This window comes from Heteronotia binoei, chromosome 8 (assembly GCF_032191835.1).
Source record: "Heteronotia binoei isolate CCM8104 ecotype False Entrance Well chromosome 8, APGP_CSIRO_Hbin_v1, whole genome shotgun sequence".
NCBI classification, from domain to species: domain Eukaryota; kingdom Metazoa; phylum Chordata; class Lepidosauria; order Squamata; family Gekkonidae; genus Heteronotia; species Heteronotia binoei.
In genome coordinates this window covers 35,711,878-35,735,246 of record NC_083230.1, presented here as the reverse complement: position 1 = coordinate 35,735,246, position 23,369 = coordinate 35,711,878, and the positions used below count along the sequence as shown (strand labels likewise).

General features: G+C 42.3%; 1 long non-coding RNA gene across 1 annotated transcript in view; it reads right to left on the bottom strand.

Moving 5' to 3' along the window:
• Window positions 1-22,432, bottom strand: part of LOC132576093 (uncharacterized) — a 123,273-nt gene extending 100,841 nt beyond the window's left edge. Inside the window, exon 1 of the long non-coding RNA XR_009555731.1 lies at window positions 22,281-22,432. This is a non-coding gene — a long non-coding RNA (uncharacterized LOC132576093). The remainder of the gene's footprint in view (window positions 1-22,280) is intronic.
• Window positions 22,433-23,369: the final 937 nt, after the last annotated feature.

Genomic DNA, 23,369 nt, shown 5'->3' with positions numbered 1-23,369 from the left:
CATGGAATGTTGGGGAGGGTTTGGCAATATGGCTGGTGTACCATTCACCTAATGCACCAGCCAGCGCCTTACCATCCCTGATAGAGGTTGTAATAGGCTAGGCATTGGATCACCCAAGGCTTTTGATCCTAGGTAACATCAATGTTCATGCTGATGACACAACCTCCAACCAGGCAGTAGACCTAGTGCCATCCATGGTGACACTGGGACTCTCCCAATTTGTAACAACACCCACTCACCGGGCGGGACACATGCTGGATCTGATCTTTGCAATGGGAATTTTAGTGGTCCGGATTACTGCGGAAGCAATGCCATGATTGGACCACTATGTCCACTATGTCTAAGCTAGAGCCATGATATAGCCTGGAATTACAGCAGATGAAACGAAGGCTCAGATGGCTAGAGAGGCAGTGGTGGCAGACTCGAGACGAAGCAACTGGAACATCTTATAGAGAGTTTATGACATTCTATGAGATGGCAATCAAGGTCACAAAGAAAGTTTACTTTGCGGCCAAGATTGCTTCTGGCACTAGCATAATTCAGACTCTTATGACTCTGCCACAAGGCAGACCAAATCTTAGAGAATTGGATATTGGCTGCGAGGCTTTTGCGACTTTTTTCTCAGATAAGATCTCATCGCTCCGTCACGACCTCCCTGCCACATTTGAAACAGTGTGTGAACTCAAGGCTCCATGCCTGTCTTCTGGACCGGTTTTGGATAGTTTTACAACACTCATCCTGGAGGAAGTTGACAGAATCCTCTCCACTGTGTGCCCAACAACGAGTGATCTGGACCCCTGCCCATCCTGGCTGATTAAAGCTTGCCAGATGGAGCTACGATATTCTATACAGGATATTGTAACTAGATTCCTCTCTGAAGGCTTTTTCCAATGCCTCTGAAAGAGGCAGTGGTCTATCCTCTCTTGAAAAAATCCACACTGGACTCGATCGAATTGGCACACTACTGGCCGGTCTCAAACCTACCCTTTTTGGGAAAACTTATTGAGAGGGCAGTAGCACTACAGTTATAGTGTTTTCTGGAGGATGCTTCCATCCTAGATTCCCATAAGTCCGGCTTCCGCCCAGATCATGGGATGGAGACAGTACTGGTCACCCAGGTGGGTGACCTCCAGTGACATCTGGACTAAGGCAGTTCAGTGGTCGGGGACAAAGGGTGGGGATTGGGGGACAATTGTCCTGAAGACACTCACTTAATTGTGATGTGCCTCAGGGGATGGTGCTCTCCCCAAAGTTGTTTAACATCTATATGTGTCCCCTTGCTCAGATTGCCCAGAGGTATGGGCTGGGTTGCCATCAGTATGCTGATGACACCCAGCTCTATCTACTGATGGATGGCCGGTCTGGCTGTGTCCCAGAAAATTTGGACCTGGTGCTGCAAGCTGTGGCAGGATGGCTTAGGCTGAGTCGACTGAAGCTGGATCCGACAAAGACAGAGGTCCTTTTCCTGGTGGTCCAGGCAGGGAAATTTCCTTACCAGCTTTTGATGGGGTGCCACTGACAATAGTGTCCAGGGTCAGGGGCTTGTGGGTGCTGCTGGAGCCTTCCTTGACAAGGGAGGCTCAGATAGCAGCCACTGCCAAATCCGCCTTTTTCCATCTCAGGCGGGTGAGGCAATTGGTTCTCTTCCTTGAGCACAGCAACCTGGCAACTGTGATCCATGCAATAGTCACCTCGATATTGGAGTACTGTAATGCCCTCTACATGGGGCTGCTCCTGCCTCAAACCTGGAAACTGCAGCTAGTGCAGAATGTGGTGGCCAGGCTGCTATTGGGGCTCCCCAAATGGGAGCACATACAGCCTGGGCTGCGGGAACTGCACTGGCTGCCAATAGTATACCGGATTTGCTACAAAGTGCTGGTTATCACCTTTAAAGCCTATATGGCTGAGGACTTGTTTAGCTTAGGGACCGTTTCTCCCCACATGTTCCCCAGAGGGTGCTTAGATCTGAGACACAAAATCTATTAGTGATCCCTGGGCTGAGGGAGGCAAGATTGAAGTCAACTAGAGAGAGAGAGCCTTCTTGATTGCTGCCCCCTCTTGGTGGAATCAGCTGCCAGAAGAAGTTAGGGCCTTGCGGGACCTCGCCCAGTTCCGCAAGGCCTGTAAAACAACACTATTCCAGCTGGCCTTTAATTGATCTGGAATGACTGATATGGTAATATGGAATGACACTATAATATACTAATGCCATCTGAAATTAAACAAAACCAAGTGATATTAGCACCAGATTGCCTTAACTGTTTTAATTGTTTAATTGTAATTTAGGATGTAAATAATATGAGTGAATTGTTTGATTTTACTGTTATGAGCTGCCCTGAGCCTGTTTTGGCAGGGAGGGCGGTATATAAATCCAATAAACCTTAAACCTTCCCCATGGGGACACCATGGTGTTGCTCTGCAGACAGAGCCACAGGGCCCCTGGGGGACACAAAGGACAAGAATGTAGATGTGCCTGTACTTCCCACTCTCTGGTGGCCATGCTATCCTGTAGGTCACCCATGCTGTCAAGGGCATCCCCGTGGCAATCTTCCCTACCACCAATGTTAGAGTGGCCATACCATTCACTCACTCAGAGGGTATCGTGTTTAGGGCCAAGAGCGCCACTGTTGTTTCTGGGATACCCAAATACAGTAACAATTAGCACAACCATGGGTACAGAGGCAAGATCTACAAACCAATCTGGAGTTTGTAGGTCCAATCCAAGGATCAGGGTAAGGCAGTTCAAGGCTTCAAGGGTCCATTTCCAGGACTGGGGAACAAGTGCAGGATCTAGGCCCCTTTGCCACCTGTGCTAGTTTGTCACATCCATTTGCTACCAGTGCTCTATGTTTGGGTGGCACAGTGATGGTGGAAGAAGAGCTGTGCTTGCTGTGACAGACAGCAGGCATATATGTACATGCTTAGAGGCAGTGCTGCTTGGAAGAGAATGACATGATTGACAGCTGGTGGAACTCACTTTGATTGGGGGGCTGCAACTAACTATCAAGAAGAGAATGACAGGCAGTTGGAGTTGGAAGGAGTTGGAGAGTAGATTGAGAAGACAGTGGTTGCTTGAGAAACTCTCTAGTGTGAAAAGAATCTAATAAAGCAAAATCTGTTTCAGAGCCAGTGTGGAATGGCTTGGAATATAGAAAAGGCTCTGTAGAAGACTGTTCCCAAAAGGTTAAGGAGTCTGTGTGTGAAATACAAAGAAACACATATTGAGAGGGAAACAGTTCTCTAGTTTTAAGCTTACTGTCCAGTGTGAACAGACTGTCAGATTGGAAGATAAGGATTTGGTACATGGTTTAGAGGTGGCATTGAAAGACTAGTTATAGTTATAAGTTATTTATTTTACAAAGGAGATGATAATGATCTTGCCAAAGAAAAGGGTCTAGTGGGAAGCCCTTAGTCTTAAACAAAGGGACAAAGCTAAGTACATTCTCAAGACTGTGTTTTTGCCTACATAAAGCCGCCATCCAGGACCTATGTGAGAAGCTGGGCCCTGCCCGTTATGGCCTACATCCTGTTCCCCATGCCATTCCCATCTTGCAGAAGGTCCTACTCTCCCAAATGTTCCTGGCCACTGGATCCTTACGGGGGGCAGGGCAGAAATTCCCACTCCTTGGCTAGCCACTGCCTGCACAGCTTTCTGGATGCCATGTTCACCCGCCTTTGGGAGCATGTACATTTCCTCATTGAGAGGGGAGTTGGCACCCACTAGAATAGAGTTTGCAGCATTTGGTGGCTTCCCCTAGCATCGTGGAGGCCATGGCCTGCACCCACAGCCTTCATCATAGGGTTGCCAAGTCCAATTCAAGAAATATCTGGGGACTTTGGGGGTGGAGCCAGGAGACATTAGGGGTAGAGCCAAGATCAAGGCTGTGGCAAGCATAATTGAACTCCAATAACAAACTAAGAGGAACGGATCCTCCATGACAATGCACAGACCAGCTTATGCAGGACCCTAAAACAATCAATTACCACCATGCTTGACATTGGGAGGTATGCCAAGTTTGCCAAAGTGGTCACCATCACCTTCCCCCACCTAAATATGGCCAGCTGTTTCTTGGGAGGGAGGGAGCCCCCTTCACTGCGCGAGGAGTCGCCAGGCCCACAGGCTCGAAGGCTCGGCAAAGCAGCCCCGCACAAGGCGCCTCTTCCAAGCCTCTGCCGCCTCCTGGCCCAGCCACCACCTGCTGCTCCTCCCCACCCCCCCAGGGCTCAGCGGAGCATCCCAGCAGTGATAGTGTAGATCACCAAATGTTCGTCTTCTTTTGGTATCTCCTTTCCTATCATAGATAGTAACATTGTCTCTGGTTCAAAATGAAAATTCATACCTAACGTTTCTTTTAAAAATATATAAACTTTCACCCAAAATTTTTTAACAATAACACAAGTCCACCATTCGTGATAAAATGTACCTGGCTTAATTCCACACTTCCAATACTTAGGTGAAAGACTATTGTTCATTTTGGACACTAGTACTGGTGTAATGTACCACCTATGGAACATTTTATAAAAGTTTTCCCTGTAACTAACTGGTTTGATAACTTTATAATTATTTTTCCATGCTTGCGACCATTGTTCCAACTGTATGGTCTTTCCCAAATTCTGCGACCATTTAATCATTGTTTCTTTAACCACTTCCTCTTCTAATTTTATTTGCATCAAATAGTTATATACTTTTTTGATTGTTTTATCTTCTTTTGCCAATAATATTCCATCTAAATCAAAATTCTTTTTTGTAAAGCCAATTGTTTTATCTTTATTAAACTTAGCCATAATCTGCATATTCAGCCACCAGTCCATTTTTATTCCCATTTGTTCCAATTCCTCCTTTTTCCTTAATTTATCTTTGCCATCCAACAGTTCCTGATATGTTAAAATTTTAGAAGGTTCCCACAGTTGAGGTTTTATAGATGCTTCTATTGGTGAAATCCACCTGGGTGTCTTAGTATATATCATCTTTTTTTATTTTTGTCCAGACATTAATTATGGCTTTTCGAAGCGGACATTAATTATGGCTTTTCGAATTCTCTGATTTTAACATCAGGCTGAGCCCATCTCGGAGGAGCAGCTATGGAGAAGAGGCAGCAGTGCAGCGGCGTCGTCTGCTCCGAGAAGGGGGGGCTCACCACGCTCCTTGGCATCGTTTCCCCCTCCCCCCGCTTCCGTTTTTTTCGGGAATGGGGGAAGAGGCTGGAAAACCTGGGGTCCCCCGCCAGGGCGGGAGGGTTGGGAAACCTACTTCATCATCCTCTGGAAGGAGCCACAGGTCTACCATAATCATCACTGCTTCTATAGCCTGAATATAAAGGCCTCTTGTGATCAGCAGGGCATCTTCACAGAATTCATGGCCAAATTCTCCAGCAGTGTCCACAATGCCCAGATCTTCACTCAGAGCATCTGACCTCAACCACCTGTTGGATGCCTGGCCGAAGAGCAAAGGATGACTTGTCACTCAAATCTATCTGTTCTACTGCAGACCAACACAGTTACCCCTTGAAACAATATGAATGGCAGATGATCACTACAGCACAGATTGCAGATGATCACTCCTCAGGATTTTTTTTTTAGTGATCACAATCCTGCTGGCTGTAGATAGATAATCTTTCTTTTACATATTTTAATTTCATATTGATAAGCTTCTATCAGTGCTAAAATTTGTGTCTTAACATATCCTTTACAAGCCAGAGAGAAAAACAAGTTCTGGCTCAAGGTGCCCAGAATGAGATCAAGTGATCTCATAGCACATCAGGATAATGAAGGGTGATATCTGAACAGAGCTTTTGTTCCTTAACAGTTCTGGATGCTCTTTCAAGCCCTTCCGCACACAGTCATGAGGTATTAATAAATCATTAGTCACCCACTTTTTCATGGCAGTCTGAACCACAAAGATATTTGCCCGGTGTCAACTATTGACCATGTAGCTGGTATGAATGGATTTGTGATAGCAAAGTATTCAATAGGTAGTTTAACAAAAGACTCTTTCCATGTATGCTTCATTTCCATGTAATGCTTCTGGATCTAAGAGAGAAATAAAAATCCAATTAATATGGAAGTACATATAAGTTACTGAACCATTAAACAGAAATATTGTATGTGATGTCACTACATCAGTAGTATAAGTTAACCTGAATGTATTTAATTCTACTTAACTTTCACATGAGTAGATTTAACAAATGCAATATTTTCAATTATCAGTTATGTCTCACAATAGGCTTCTTGCTGACAGTAGAGAAACTATTATGACCCCTGCAAGATGTTAGGCAATTTTCTTCCCACCAGGATATATTGAACAATTTATTCCCATCTGTAACATGATTATGTCTCTGAATTTCTATGGCCTTCAACTGGAATCAAAAAGGGTGGTTTTAATAAATCAAACCACAATTATTATTTCTCTAATGTACCAAAAGATATAGAATTCACCTTTCAAGGATTCCCAAGACTTTTTAAGCATTCTAGGGAACACGTCAAAGTGTAATTATTTTGGAGGGCACTCAAACTTTTTGGTTGCTCGAGAAAGATTTTCTTTAACCCATTTCTCAATATTAATTACAGAGGATCACTACAGCTTGCCTCAATTAAAGGCAGGTGTAGTTATGATTTTATAATTAGTCCCATTATAGTAATTGTTTAAAAGTCCAATTTTAGTTCCATCCCCAACTTTCTATGGCACACCATTGCATTCTGTTTTGATCATTTGCTCACAAAATGTGACACTGACCTTCTCAAATAAAAAAAAGAAATAGAAATAGATGTCAGGGGAGACAGGAGTTCCATACTTCCACCTAATCTGCCAGGAGAATTTTGGTGTCTGTGTGGCTGTGGAAGCAGCTGTTAAGCGGAACTTTCCACAGAGTTGTACCTTATGGAAACAGTGTATATAAAGCAGTGCAGTCTAAAAATCTAATTTATAAATAAATAACTGTTGCCAAATGGGACATTCCCCCCCCCCTTTTTACAGGCTTCTGTTGTTCTTGGATAAGGAAATATAAGAGGGTGCCAATTGTATGTTACATTCTCATTCTATCTAATCCATACTGAAGGCAGATCATTCTGGTAACTATCAAGATACATTATTGAAAAGAGATTCAAACTTACTGATTTGTTTGACCAATATGTTATTTTCATTTATGATCATCCTTGGGAAGGCAGGGCCATCAAAAGGTACCATGAACTCACAAACAAAGGTCTTATGGCAGATAATTCACTGAAAATGTCAAGACAGTGTGCATTTGCAATAAAAAAGGCCAACGCCATGCTGGGAATTATTAGGAAGGGAATTGAAAACAAATCAGCCAGTATCATAATGCCCCTGTATAAATCAATGGTGCGGTCTCATTTAGAGTACTGTGTGCAGTTCTGGTCGCCGCACCTCAAAAAGGATATTATAGCATTGGAAAAAGTGCAGAAAAGGGCAACTAGAATGATTAAAGGGCTGGAACACTTTCCCTATGAAGAAAGGTTGAAACGCTTAGGGCTCTTTAGCTTGGAGGAAACGTCGACTGCGGGGTGACATGATAGAGGTTTACAAGATTATGCATGGGAAGGAGAAAGTAGAGAAAGAAATACTTTTCTCCCTTTCTCACAATACAAGAACTCATGGGCATTCGATGAATTTGCTGAGCAGACAGGTTAAAACGGATAAAAGGAAGTACTTCTTCACCCAAAGAGTGATTAACATGTGGAATTCACTGCCACAGGAGGTGGTGGCGACCACAAGCATAGCCACCTTCAAGAGGAGGTTAGATAAAAATATGGAGCAGAGGTCCATCAGTGGCTATTAGCCACAGTGTGTGTGTGTGTGTGTGTGTGTGTGTGTGTATATATATATATATATATATATATATATATATATATATTTGGCCGCTGTGTGACACAGAATGTTGGACTGGATGGGCCATTGGCCTGATCTAACATGGCTTCTCTTATGTTCTTATCTTCAAAGAGGACATTCCTTCATCTGTTAGTAAAAGCAAAAGCAGAAAGGTGGGGGCTGCTACTTTGATGTGCCCATTTTTAATTCTGGGTTAGTAACAACTCTAAAATCTGGATTCTATAATATAAAAGTAACAATTCTGAAATCCAGCTTCTAGAATATGAAATGAGTATACAATGCTTGACACACTAGTCCCTCTCCCTCAACAGCCCTGGCAAAGGCACACACACACACACACACACAAAAAAAAAACCCTGAGAAAAATAGCAACAAGAAGTATAAAAGATTCCTATGTACTTTTCAAGGGAGAGGAAAAAGAAGAAGGAAGGATGGATAGTGTTATGAGGAGCCTGAAGAGCTAACAGTGAGATTAAAATATAAACTCATACTGAAAAAAAAAAAATCAGTCCTGGCCTTCCAGTGCCCAGATGCAATTCTAACTCCTTAGTCAAGCATTCAAAGACATAAAATCGATGGCAATTACAACTTCATGGTACTTAAACTCACTTCTCAACTGAGAACTGTCTTCTTTTTGAAAATGCCATGTGTAATTTAATATCAATTTATTTACACTTCTGTGCGCTTTTCCCTAGAAAATAGTTTACAAGGTTCAAATCTGTTTCTTATGCTTGGGACTCTGTTCCTTGCAGAACTTGGCTTTTTCCTTTAGTTTATCTGTTCCATTTAGGATTCAACTCAGTGCTACAAACCAAAACACCAATATTTATAGTGTCTAAATTATACTTGGGGGTGTTACTTGAACTTGAGACTTTAGAAGGGGGAAAGAATCACATCAACTACATTTATTTACTTATTTGAAAGAGTTCTATCCCAGTCCTCTACAAATGTGTAACCAAGGAGCCTTACAGCATATGGACTAAGAATGGCTAATCTCTGAAGTGAACCCCTTAAAGCTAACTGAATGACATAGCGATATAGGTGAATTTTTTTTAAAAAGAAAAAGAGTTGTCATAGTAAAAACATGTCTTACAGACCCAGTGGCTCTAGCTTTGCTATACTTTAACCAACAGTGCAACCTGTCTTTACTTATATTGTTCTTAACTGTTTTAACTATTGAATTATTTAATTACTATTCTATTTTTAATTTAATTTAATTTTTGGGTTTACATCCCGCCCTATTCCACAAGTGGGCTCAAGGTGGCTTACAATAAATCAACATCTTAGAATTAAAATGACATCTTAAAAACAGGTACTACACAATAATTCAAACATAGGTAGCAAAACCATGCAACAGCATGTAGGCAGATAACTGTCCTCACAACACAAACACCATGGTGGTAAGGTGCTGGGGGAAGTGATGGCTTTCAAAGAACACCTACTGGATCAGTTAAAAGTCTGGTGGAAGCACTCCGTCTTAAAAGCCCTGCAAAACCTGGACAAGTCCCAACAGGAGCTCATTTCACCAGGTAGGGGCTCAGACCAAGAAGGCCCTGGTCCTCATTGAAGCCAGTTGGGCATCCCTAGGACCAGCAGTTGCAAGAAGATGTTGTGTAGACCTCAGAACCCGGGGGGGGGGACTCCTATGGGGAAAGGCAATCCCAGAGATATGCAGGCCCCTGGCTGTAAAGGGCCTGATAGGCCTTGATGCAACCAAGCTGCTGCATTCTGCACTCACTGGAGTTTCAATCTAAACTGGAGGTAACCTCCAGTCTAATCAGGAGGTGACCATTGTATGAATCATTGTGGCTAAATTGTGGGAGGTAAGGTAGGGGACCAACTGCATCTCAGATGGAAAAAGGTGGCCTTTGCAGTGGCGGCAACCTGGGCCTCCATAGATAAAAAGACATCCAGGAATACACTCAAGCTTTTCACCTCTGTCAACAGCACCAGTTGAGTACCATTGAAGGGTGGGGAGCCTGATCCTACTCCCCGTTCCTCTCCTCCCCCGACCTAGACACAGAACTTCCGTCTTTGATGGATTTGGCTTCAGTCAACTCTAACGCAACCAGCCAGCCACAGTTTGCACCCAGTTCTTCAGGGGCAGAGACCAGGTGGCCATCCATAAGTAGATAGAGCTGGGTGTCATCAGCATATTGTTGACAACCCAGTCCATAAATTCAGGCCATCTGGGTGAGGGGATTGCATATAGATATTAAATAGCATCAGGGAAAGGATTGCCCCCTGTGGCACTCCACATTCCAATGAGTGCTGCTGTGATAATTCTCCCCTGAGAGCCACCCTCTTTCCCCGACCATGGAGAAAAGAGGTCAGCCAATCCATGAATCCCTGAGTCGGTGAGGTGGTGGGCCAACAGAGTCATGGTCAACTGTATTGAATGCTGCTACTAGATCTAAGAGTATCAGCAGCACCAAACTACCACGATTCAGATGCCTCCGAAGATCATCTACTTAGGCAACCAGCACCATCTCCATCACATGGGCAGGGCAAAAGTCAGACTGGAAGGGTTCCAAGATATCAGTTTCCTCCAAGAAAATCTGGAGCTGTTTTGCCACCGTCTTCTCCACTACCTTGCCCAGGAATGGTAAATTCAATACTGGGCAGTAGTTAGTAAGGACCATAGGGTCCAAATATGATTTCTTCAGGAGAGGGCAAACCACTGCCTCCTTCAAAGTCCCTGGGAACATCCCTGATAACAGGGATGCATTGATGATCTCCTGCAGGGGAATCCCAACCTCATTGCCACTGGCTTTAATCAGCCACGATGGGCAGGGGTCAAGGGGGGAAGTGGTTGGTTTCACAGCCACCAGAGTTTTGTCAACCTCCTCCTGTGAGAGCAGGCTGAAGTGGTCCAAAACTGGATCCAAAGATGGGCAAGGGGCCTGTCATATAGTCTTGCTGTGATCTGCCCTGAATCCACTTGAAGGAAGGCTGGAATAAAAATTGAAACAAACAAACAAGTGAAGAGATGCAAAGGGTCCTAATGATGCCATTAGAAGCCTAAAACCACTACAAAAGGTATCCATAACTCACTATTGAGAAATGCTTTAAATTACACAAAGGTTCACCTTGAGTTCCTTTTAGATAGGGTAATATCCCTTTCCCATGTATTCTTCAAGCCTGGACTTACAGTTTTATGAGCAAGAAGTGGATATATAAACTGTGCTAGTAAGCTTCTTCAACTAATTGACCAGTAATTTCATGGTGAGCATGTAGAGTTAGAAATTAAAATACAGGAGTCTTAAAATTGAACCCTAAAAAGACTGCTTGCCAGAAAATCAAGAACTGCTTAATACATCCCTAAAGATCCATATCAACCCCCTCATAAATCCAATGGGGCTCATCTTAGACTTTCATCCCATTTTTTGAGTCTTCCATTTTTATTGCCTTGAGAGTTGAGAGCTGCTGTTGACAGCTGCTTTGAGTATAGTGAGGTATAGGATATAAATATCTCAATAAAATAAATTCATACAATTTCTCCTACAAACTAGTCTAGTACTAGAAACTCCACATCACCACACACATACAACATGACAAAAATGTATACCTGTGTCAAAATATTATGATCAGTGGTCAAGGGCTAATTCATACCTGCATGCATATTGCTGGGTGATTCCACAGAAATGGCTATACTGACCATGGAGAGAATATTTACCACACCAAAAGGATTCATTCATCTAGATTTTAATGGAAGAAGCTCCTGAGCCTCCATGGTAGCATACAAACTGAACTTCATGACCCACAAAGGAAAGTGATGTGTTTGAGTTGACTTGATACAAATGAGTTTGATTTTTGAGCAACTATGGCTAAATTCAAACTCAGAGATTAGTTTACTCTCTCCCTACAAAAATAATCCATAATTGGGTTTAGCAAACCAAAATCTATTAAAACATGTATACATTAAATAAGAAAATGGTTTTGTATTTCTGCAAGCTCACACTGTGAATAACATCTGTAACAGGTCCATGTGCCCTCTGCCTGTACCTTTAACCTTCTCAAGACATTGATTACTTATGTGACGATTGTTGAGGTTGTTGCTTTCTGTTTTACTTTATTTTAATATAAATTGTAATCTAAATACTTCATATAGAACCATTCTTAATCCCATAGCCTTGGTCAACTCTGAAGTTACAACTCCTCCAAGACTTTCTTCTTAGCTGTTGAAAATTCACTTGTCGAGTCATATTTCATATTCCAGCAGTGTACATGAAACACATAGCTCAGTGTCATCTTTAACTTCAGTTGGTGACCTTTTAAAATTTTGCTTCCATCAGTGCCTGAAATACATGAGCTGTAAGTCCATTCTTTTCTTATTGTTGGAATTTATGGCATCAAACTTCATGACACTTAAATTAGTAGAGGGGGCAGTTCTGGAAATGAAATGAAAAATATGGCCTGCCTTATATTATAATTTTGAGCGAATTCACTGATTTATTGCTAGCCTCTCTTTCCACTGCTTGGCTCGTCTCTGTGTATCAGACAGGGACCAAAGCTAATGCCTTAATTAATGACACAAAATATTGAAACAAGAAGGGTACCAAAAATCCTCTTAAACAGAGCATCCTTTCATTTCATGCCAGGCTGCTTACCAGCCAAGTCAGAAGTGGCATAGCACCACGTCTACCCTTTGGCAAGGCAGCGTGGCTCCTGGAGTGATATGACAGGATAAAGTTCTGTGAGAATTTCACCTTGGGGGAGTTGCGTGCCAGGTTATTTAGAGTAGGTGTATATATGTGTGTGTGTGTATCCCTTAATTCCTCCAAGGAGCTCAGGTTAGCATACATGGTTCTGCCCCCCCCCCCCCCTGGTATCTTCACAACATTCTGTGAGGCAAGTTAAGCTAACAGAGTACCAGTCAAAGGATACTAAAAATGTTTCATGGCTGAATGAATAAGGATTTAAATCAGGACTTCTAGGTCCTAGTCTGATGCTCTAACCAGTGTCTCTCACTTGCTTTCTGTCTGGGTCTCTATTATCTTTGTCCTAACTGATTGAGGTTGTCCAGCTAGGTAGAGAAAGTTTGAGCTTTTCATTGCATAATACAGATGTCAACTATGTTCAAAGATTTTATCTCCAAAGGTTACCACAGTTTTTATAATCAGTCAGGAAAGAATTACAACACAAACCTGATTACCAAGCAAACTTGCCTTGATCAGACTCATTTAATTACATAGGAAGTGAACCCTGGATCAGATCACTTCAATATTTTCTGTTGAGATTCAAGTCAGGCACCTTGCTTGGGCAGCTCTGTGTCTTTGCAGTAGCCACTTGTGCTACAGGATCAGGCAAATCTTGCCTTGCAAAATAACTTCATACTGCAGTTTGCACTTGCACATTTCACAAACTAAAGCCCTTTTCAGACAGCCTATCTATTTTGTTCTAGTAACTGTTTGTTCAGATCATCTCAGGGGCAGGATACAAAATGATGGCAAATGTTACCTGTGTTCTTAACATGTTCATATAAAGTGGAGTTGCACCCAAACCATACATTCCAACTGACCCTGTTTCCTAGGAACAATCCCACACTGTGGGAAATCCCTGTTGCTATTTTTGCCTCTTTATGATGTCCTGTTAAATTGTTACTCATGTGAGTTGCTAGCATTGTCAATTGTCAGAAATCACCACAAGCTGCAGGCTGTCTAGAGAATTCATTTCTCAGTGGAGTCATAGCAGATAATCTTTCCTGTGTATTCCATAAACCTGCATATAAGACCCCATGCTCTGTGCAATGCAAAGAGTACATTTTACAAATTTCTAATAATCCAAAGAATAAATGCTATCCTGACTTTTAAATCCACTTAGGCAATGAACTGAGATAATAAACATGGCATGCAGCAGAAAGTTCAGCCTTCTGTAAAGCATAAGGGTGTGTGTAAATTATTATAATAGTAAACTTATGTTCATCTGTGAAATGGTGGACAATAAGACAATCATAGCTTGCTTGGAGGCCTGCACTCTTTAAAAACAACACAGCTATTTTTTCATCTAGCAGATGTACTCCTACATTCCCTATGGTTTCCAATAGGAGCTGAAGCATTCCTAGATTAGATCCACAACACACTGCTTCTTGTCAGCTTCCACTGCTCACTGAGGAAATAAATAGAGATCTCCAGTTAAAGAATGTGAAAGTGGACATAGAGCATTATAGTGAAACACTGGCAAAAACAACATTCTCTTCTTTGATGAAAGATGTCTGTTTGTAAGAAGTGAGGCCAGCCATATTACTTATTTATTTAATTAAACTTCTATACTGTCCTCCCCACAGTAGCTTTCTTTGCTCATACCTGCAGTGAACTGTTGAAGCAATTTAGGTTTATCTTTACACAACATCTTTTTGTTGGCCTCTAATTTAGAAAGCTATGTGCACAGATTGCACTGATGGATCAGAATAAATGTCTGTGGCCAAAGGCACAAATATATGTGAGACTCCCATTGCAAAATATGGCAGATGGACCTTCATGACCACATTGGACATTCTCCCTTGCTGTTTATAAACACAGGAGACTCCTGTTTGTGAACAAATGATTACAGATCATAGCCAATATTTTCAGATTGTCAAAAACATCAAACAGTTCTGCAAGACACATGAATATTTGGTTGCCTTATACTGAGACAGATGGTTGATCTATTAAGGTTGGTACTGTCTGCTCAGACTAGCAGCAGCTGTCCAGGGTCTCAAGCAGAGGTCTTTCATATCACCTTCTACTAGATCCTTTCAATAAAGATGCTGGGAATTGATTTAGGACATTTTGTATACAAAGTGGATGCTCTGCCATTGAGCCACAGCCATTCACTCTCCATCAAGCTTTTTCAATAAAAAAATTACACCACAACAAGGTAATCCTGTATATTAAATAATATGTTTCAAGATTCCTCACATTCCAAGAGATGCTATGATAGCTGTAGTTGTTTTTTCGATTTAGCAAATGTGAAACTTTCTTCAAACTGGAGAAAATTCTATCATTATATAACTCTCTAGAGGACAGAAGCTCCTCTAAGTGGAACTTGAAAGGAACGTAAGTATAAGTACATCAGAAGCATTCTTTTTTTTATTTATTATACATTTTCTGAGAGTGGAAAATTGACTTGCTAAGCATGTATAATAGAATTACTTACTAAGTGATGCTATTTCTCTGGTAAGATATAAACGGGAATTTCTGTGTATTGAAAATAAACATCTTCCTTCTTGCCAAAAGCCAGGTCTTTTCCTATTTTCATTGCAGCCTGGAACTTTCTACACAGAATATCAACAATCTACATCAATTAAAGGAGTTACATAATTCCTCTTTGAGGATTGGCAAGCCTTGTAACATGTGATGCTTTTGATGAGGCCCATCAACTTTGATTGGAGTGTAACGGTGCACATTTCCCCATGCTAGCTAATTATCTTCATTCATATAGCCGCCTTTCATCTGTGCAGGTAGAAATGAGTAAAAGGTGCATTTTTGAACCCTTGTGAATGCTTAGGAGACATATTATGGTAAACATACACTGCTCATCAGTTGTCCAGTATATAGTTAATTTAGTTAATGTGTTGTTCTTCAAAGAGCTGAGCCAGAAGTAATGTCAAATATGGATTTCTTCATTACCTGTAATTTTAAACCTTTCAACCTGTAACTAAAGTTACTGACGCCATAAGCTGCTTCCTCCATGCATATTTCCCTTTACTTGTCTCTTGCTTGCAATAAGCTTGCCAATTGAGCAAAGAACCCCTCAGAATACCAGAACAAAAGAGATTCAAAGGGAAAATGCCAATTAACTTGAAGAAACAGCACATAAATAAGGTACACCAGCTGCCTCCTCAGTGTTTCAAGTGTGAAAGGACCTGCAATATGGAGATGAAAATGTATTTACACAGGAAGCTGACCTGCAAGCAGCCACAGAGTGTGAGATGAGATAGGAATGGACAGAACAACCTAATGAGGATGAGGTGCCCTAGAGCACCACTGTGGAAGCAACCTCAAATAAATTGCCTATTGCCGTTTTATATAAACAACCTAGAGGATCATTCTGGATCAAAGCACACAACACAGGAAGGTTCCCCAGCTGGAACTTTACGCCATGATCAATGTTCCCTCTAAGCTGTGAAGTCTCATGAGCAAAAATTCTACTTTGTAAGCTACTGGCATTAAGGTTGTGAGTGAGTGATTTGCTCTGGGGCCGTCCTTCCTGAGCTAAGACAAAAATGTTTGAGCCAGAGGCTAAAAAACTGTGAACTAGCTCACATTAACTTAGCTTAGAGGGAACACTGACCATGATACTAATCCATTTAGCAGTCTAGTAAAATGGAGTACAACTGTCACTTGGATGGATGGCTACTTCATGGTCCTCCTTTAAATTTCTCTATTTTTCTTCTGCAAAGCTTTCCCTGAGCCACTCTTCTCTAAGATTCACTTCCCAGTCTATATTTTTGATCAGCGGAAGGGGATTTCAAGCACCTTCTCTTAGGTTGCTTATATATGGAGATTTCTCCCAGCATGGATGGCAGAACGCTTCCAGATGAAAGGACAACATCCATATGACATCACATTCGGTCTGAATATGAATTGTGCCATTCCCCTGGGCTTTCAGCCAAAAACCCTGCAAACAAGTCTGCTTTTCTCTGGTTTAAAGGGGATGAGGATTTGCAGAAGGCTGCGAAGACTGGGTCTGTGTGGATACTCTTTCTGTCTCCACTCTTCACTAAGGGGAGGGCTTGGGATTGCTCATTGTTATGTGCTGTCCCTCCCTTTAGCCCTTTGAAGGGCTTATTTCTTTTTCTCTGCTAAGCCATGCATTGCAGTGCATCATGGCAGGAGAAGGAAAAGTGAGGTGAAAGGGAAGGTTTCATGGCAGTACAATTGCTGTTATGCCACTGTTTTTATACAATGACTGGAATGGGAGGAATGGGGAGAGGGACAGTGGCATCAGAAAGCAAGGGATATCTGGACACCATTCATATCCACTGTCATGCAGCTTGTAGCTGCTGCCATAGCAGAGACATGTTTTTGCACTCCCTTCTGGAAGCAGCATTTATTGACACTGCAGTGAAAAACCTGAATTTATAAATCATCTAATTTGTTTTTTTTAACCAACATGCATATTGATGCTATTTAATTAGGATATTGGCGGGGGTTGGGGGTGAGCATTAAAAAAGTTGTGTTGTTAGTGATCATTGAGAGAGCCAGTTTGGTGTAGTGGATATGTGGACTGTTATCTGGGAGAACTTGGTTTGATTCCCTACTTCTCCACATGCACCTGCTGATGTGACTTGGTCAGCTACAAGTTCTCTCAAAGCTGTTCTGATCAAGAGCAGTTCTGGGAGAGCTCTCTCAGCCCCACCTACCTCACAGGGTGTCTGGTGGGGAAAGGAAGGGAAAGGAGATTTTAAGTCACTCTGAGACTCCAATCTCTTCTTCTTATTGTTCTACTGTAGACCAACACAGGTACCCAGCTGAAACTGCATTCATTACTGCTCATTTTAAATTAGATCCTGGAAAATGCAATTTTCACCCAGCACCAGATGGGTTCTGACTAGTGTGAGGAGAAGACTATTAATTCCCATAAGTTGGATAATATGCTTATATTAGTTAGCCTAAAATTACTTTAGCTTTATATTTGCAGCTGTATAACACTGTTGACCCATGATCACCTTATGATCAACAGTAATATTAAGATCTTTTCACAAGCATTTGCTGCCAAGCCAGGTATTCCCCATATCCTACTTCTGCATTTCATTATTTCTGCCAATCTGCAGAACTTTGCATTTATCCCTGCTGAATTTCATAACAGACCTGAATCACGTCAGCAAGGGAGTAAGTCACTCAGTATGGTGGGTCTTCAAGCAATCCTCTTTCTCCTACACATAACATTATCCTTCTGAAGGTCACCATTAGAAACAATTAATGGTAACCAGCTAGACAATAACAAGGCATAAACATGAAACAACTTATCGCATGGAACAGTAGCTGCTTGCCATAGAGAACCAATTTTGTGTAGACTTTATGCGGCAATCCTATATTAAGAAACCCTTACAGTAATGCACATTATCTTGCAGATCATAACAGAGACCAGGGTTCTTTTTGTAGCAGGAACTCTTTTGCATATTAGGTCACACCCCACTGATATAGCCAATCCTCTTGGAGTTTACAGTAGGTCCTGTACCAAGAACCATGTAAGCTCTTGGAGGATTGGCTAAATCAGGGGTGTGTGGCCTAATATTCAATGGAGTTCCTGCTAAAAAAAAAAGCTCTGACAGAGACATAGGGTGTTTTCGCACTCACCTTCAGCCGGCGCCGCGACCCTCTTGACGACGGAGGATCTGTGCTGATTTCCCACACGAAGCGCTGGAGCAACCAGAAGAGCCGCCAATTTCCGGCGCGAAGCCCGCTCAAGCGTTTTCCTGCTTCTTGGCGATTTACGTTTGAGCGGGCTTCGCGCCGGAAATTGGCGGCTCTTCTGGTTGCTCCAGCGCTTCGTGTGGGAAATCAGCACAGATCCTCCGTCGTCAAGAGGGTCGCGGCGCCGGCTGAAGGTGAGTGCGAAAACACCCATACAGTTCTTCATCACAGTGAAGTCCAATCAGCATTACAAAGCAAATCTTATACAGAGAGGTTTCTAATAGCTGTGCCTCTGCCCCTCACACTATGACATCACTGCCCTCATACATAAGACAACCGGCGAACATTAACCTCTGATCTGATTTCTCATCAAGCAACCAATAGCACAGAGAGCAAAATAAACAGCCCAAATTCTCTCGCAACTGAAAGAGCGGATGCAATGCAGTCATACTGGGGGAACATCACTCAAACAAAGGAAATTATTATTACTTTTCTTCAAATTTTACTACTTAGTACTTCGTAAGTTGCTTATAACATCAATAGCCACTTCCCAAAAGTTGTTGAATAAAACAGTAAATATTATTAACCAATCGGGACTGGTAAATGCACCTTGAGAGATGTAGAGAAAAGGAGGCTCAAGAGAAAATTTAAAACGTGGGCTAGGAATAAGTAGAATCTATAGAACTTTGCATTTATCCCTGCTGAATTTCATAACCTGATTCATGACAGTGAGGAAGTCCCTCAACATGGTGGGTCTTCAAGCAGCCCTCTTTCTCCTACACACAACATTACCTTTCTGAAGGTCACCATTAGAAACAATTAATGGTAACCAGCCCCATGGCACAGAGAGGTAAAGCTGCAGTGTTGCAGTCTGAACTCTCTAATCATGACCTGAGTTCAATCCCAGTGGAAGCTGGGTTCATGTAGCCGGCTCAAGGTTGACTCAGCCTTCCATTCTTCCAAGGTCAGTAAAATGAGTACCCGGCTTACTGGGGGTAAGGTGTAGATGACTGGGGAAGGCAACGGCAAACCACCCTGTAAAAAGTCTGCTGTGAAAACGTCATGATGTGACCTCACCCCAGAGTCGGAAATGACTAATGCTTGCACAGGGGACTACCTTTACCTTTTTTTTAGGAATAAGTAGCATCATTGCAAGTATCTTTATTTTTCCACTGAATTACTTATATAAGAGAATAGCAGCCCAAAGTATGGCAAATTAGTTTAAATGTGCAATTGTAACCCAACACCACCACCCATTTGTTACCATCCCCAACTATCACCTTTTAATGATTTCACCCTTCTCCCAGGTAATCCATAGTGGAATGCATTGGTCTCTACCCCATTTCACCTCACCTCACAATATACCTGAGAGACTGTTTAAAGTGTGACTGACCCAAAGTTGTTGAATAAGTTTCATAGCAATGTGAGGATTTAAACTTGGGTTTCCTTGAACCAAGTCCCACAGTCTAGCAATACACCACACTGGATTTCCTTTTATCTTGCCTTCAAAGGTTGCTGCCCAGTTATTTTCTTTCAATAGTGCTGTAATGTACTGGGTCCGGAGACGTTCAACCACAAACATACTATATTAGAGAGCACATTAAAAAGACAACATGGTGGGGCCAGATCCTCACCTATATACTATCACCTGGAACAACCCACTTCCTTGGCAGGTCCAATCCTGCCCAGTTAAAGTTCCGGCCACAGATCATCATAGGCGGTCACCCTCAGTCCCTTATAGTCAGGTGACCTGCAGTTTCCCAGGGCTCACCTCAGCACACGTAGTCACGCTGTGTTGGAAATTCAGGGACCAAAATGCAAGACACAAGAAGTGCCCTTGCCCATGGTCTCTAATACTATTGTAGTGGAGTAGTGCTTAAGTTCTTAAGAAGAAAATGCTGGGACAGAAGCCTACTTAGAAGCCAGACTAGGTCACCAGCAGGCTTTCTGGTTACCCACACAGCTTCTTGGAAACCTTATTTATGCCAAGCAAACAGAGTGAGCCTATGTTTCACTGAAGAAGAATGTGCCATCAAGTTGCAACCAACTCATGGTGACTCCATTCATGGGGTGTTCAAGGCAAGAGATAACTTTGCCATTGCCTTCTTCCACCATGTTTGATTAGTGGTGATCATAACTGAGTCTATTCACAGATGAAGTAATCCTATACTATACATAGCCAAAGGCAGTCTATACAACTTCATATGTTCCTGAAATTCAAACAGATTAGAGCTACAGCCTAGGGAGTCTTGTGTCATAAACTAAGACTTTCAAGCTGTATCAGAGGAGATTGGACAAATTCATTGCTAATTTTTCTGCATTTTAGGAATAACCAGAACTCTACATATATTGTAAAAATGGAAGCCAGCAGCATTTTAGAAAATGCTTTAACCTTTTCTCTCTTCATCTACATATATAAAGATAAGTCTCCTGATCTAAAATCAAGCCCCAGCCAAAATCCCTGGACCTAGAAACTTTAAATTTGGGGAGAACATTCCTTTCATGATGTAGACAGCCACTAAGAAAGGATTTTAAGAAATCTGCCCCCCAAGGGGGTAAAAAGGAGTAAAATGTGTTCCCCCATTAGGATAAAATGTGGCTTGGAGGCTGCTGCCTCTTCCCCCACTTGCAGAGACAGTTAGAGCAAAAGGTCATTTGCGTGACCCACCTGATTGGATGTTACCCCCAACATCCTAAAGCTCACTAGGCTTGTCAATCTTCCTGTGGAGCCTGGATGCTCTGAGTTACAAAACAACTCTCCTGACCTACAAATCAAGACCCAGCCAAAACCCCTGGATCCAGAAACTTGAAATTTGGGGAGAACATTCCTTTCATGATTATGGCAGCCACTAAGAAAGAATTTTAAGACATTTGTCCACTAAGGGGATGAAAAGGAGGGAAATCTGTTTCCCCATAAGGATACACTCTGGCTTGGAAGTTGCTGCCTCTTCCCCCACTTACAGAGACAGTTAGAGCAAAAGGACATTTGCATAAACTGCCAACATTCTAAAGCTCACTGGGCTTGCCAATCTTCCTGTGGAGCCTGGCTGGTCAGAGTTACAGGAAACTGACAATATTCCATACCTCATCCCCCTCCACTCCCAAAATATTTGGAACACAGAAGTCATTTGCATACGCGGCCTGATGGGTCCTCACCCACAACATTCTGAATTTTCTATTGGGAGTCATTGCCCTGAGGTAAAATGCACCTCCCAGTCTTCCTCTAAAAATTCACTAGAGGTTTTACATAAAAGCCAGTATGGAAACTGAGCTTTCAAATTATCAAGGCATGACCTTTTGAGGCCCTGTTTGGAAGTGAACCTCTCACATGACATGCCAAAGTGTCCACCACACCACCGCTCCTAAGGCCAATTCCTTTCACAGCCATCTCACCTCTCACAGCAATCACCTCTTTCTGCCTTCAAGAAAACTCCTGGCAGATGTTGTGTAAGATACACCAACACTACAAGGAGGAAGCAACTTAGAGATGCAGCAAAGAAATTTGCAAATAGTACTTCCATACCTTAGTGAAGCAATGCTATCAAGCCAGTGAATGTATAAACTAAACCTGTATGGGCTCACTGGGGCTAAACCAAGAAATGAATGTGCAATATGAATGAATGGAAAACAGAACTACTTTCACTCAAAATCATCCCTATAAAATACAATATGACAAAAATTTATATAGCTAAACACATAGGCAGAACAGTAATGAAAAATTTGCAAAAAATATGTTTGAATCCAAGAGCACTTTAGAGACCAGCAAGATATTTAGGATAGCTTCTGAGAGTCAAAGCTTCCCTTGCCACATTTTCATCAGGTATCTGACAAAGGGACCTTTGTCTTTCAAAAGCTTATACTCCACAGATATTATTGGTCTCTAAGGTGCTAGTGGATTTGAATCTAGCTGTTCCATGCAGCCCAAAACTATCCTCTGAAACTTGCAAAAGATTGTCTCTAACAATTCTACAACTACACCATGCAGTTTCCATGCTTGGACCTTTCACTTTTAAAGCCATGCCTGCCCTGGTTAGGGTGTAAGAACATAAGAGAAGCCATGTTGGATCAGGCCAATGGTCCATCCGGTCCAACACTCTGTGTCACACTGATGGACTGATGGACCTCTGCTCCATATTTTTATCCAATCCCCTCTTGAAGCTGGCTATGCTTGTAGCTGCCACCACTTCCTATGGCAGTGAATTCCACATGTTAATCATCCTTTGGGTGAAGAAGTACTTCCTTTTATCCGTTCTAACCTGACTGCTCAGTAATTCATTGAATGCCCATGAGTTCTTGTATTGTGAGAAAGGGAGAAAAGTACTTCTGTCTCTACCTTCTCTATCCCATGCATAATCTTGTAAACCTCTAGTATGTCACCCCACAGTTGACATTTCTCCAAGCTAAAGAGCCCCAAGAGTTTTAACCTTTCTTCATAGGGAAAGTGTTCCTAAACTTTAATCATTCTAGTTGCCCTTTTCTGAACTTTTTCCAGTGCTATAATATCTTTTGAGGTACGGTGACCAGAATTGTACACATTATTCCAAATGAGACCGCACCATCGATTTATACAGGGGCATTATGATACTGGCTGATTTGTTTTCAATTCCCTTCCTAATAATTCCCAGCATGGCATTGGCCTTTTTTATTGCAATCGCACACTGTCTTGACATTTTTGGTGTGCTATCTACCATGACCCCAAGATCTCTCTCTTGGTCAGTCTCTGCCAGTTCACACCCCATCAACTTGTATTTGTAGCTGGGATTCTTGGCCCCAATGTGCATTACTTTGCACTTGGCCACATTGAACCTCATCTGCCACATTGACGCCCACTAACCCAGTCTCAACAGATCCCTTTGGAGTGCTTCACAATCCTCTCTGGTTCTCACCACCCTGAACAATTTAGTGTCATATACAAACTTGGCCACTTCACTGTTTACTCCCAACTCCAGATCATTAATGAACAAGTTAAAGAGCATGGGACCCAGTACTGAGCCCTGCGGCACCCCACTGCTTACCGTCCTCCACTGCGAAGACTGCCCATTTATACTCACTCTCTGTTTCCTATTAATTAGCCAGTTTTTGATCCACAAGAGGACCTGTCCTTTTACTCCATGATCCCCGAGCTTACTAAGGAGCCTTTGATGAGGAACTTTATTAAAAGCTTTCTGGAAGTCAAGGTAAAC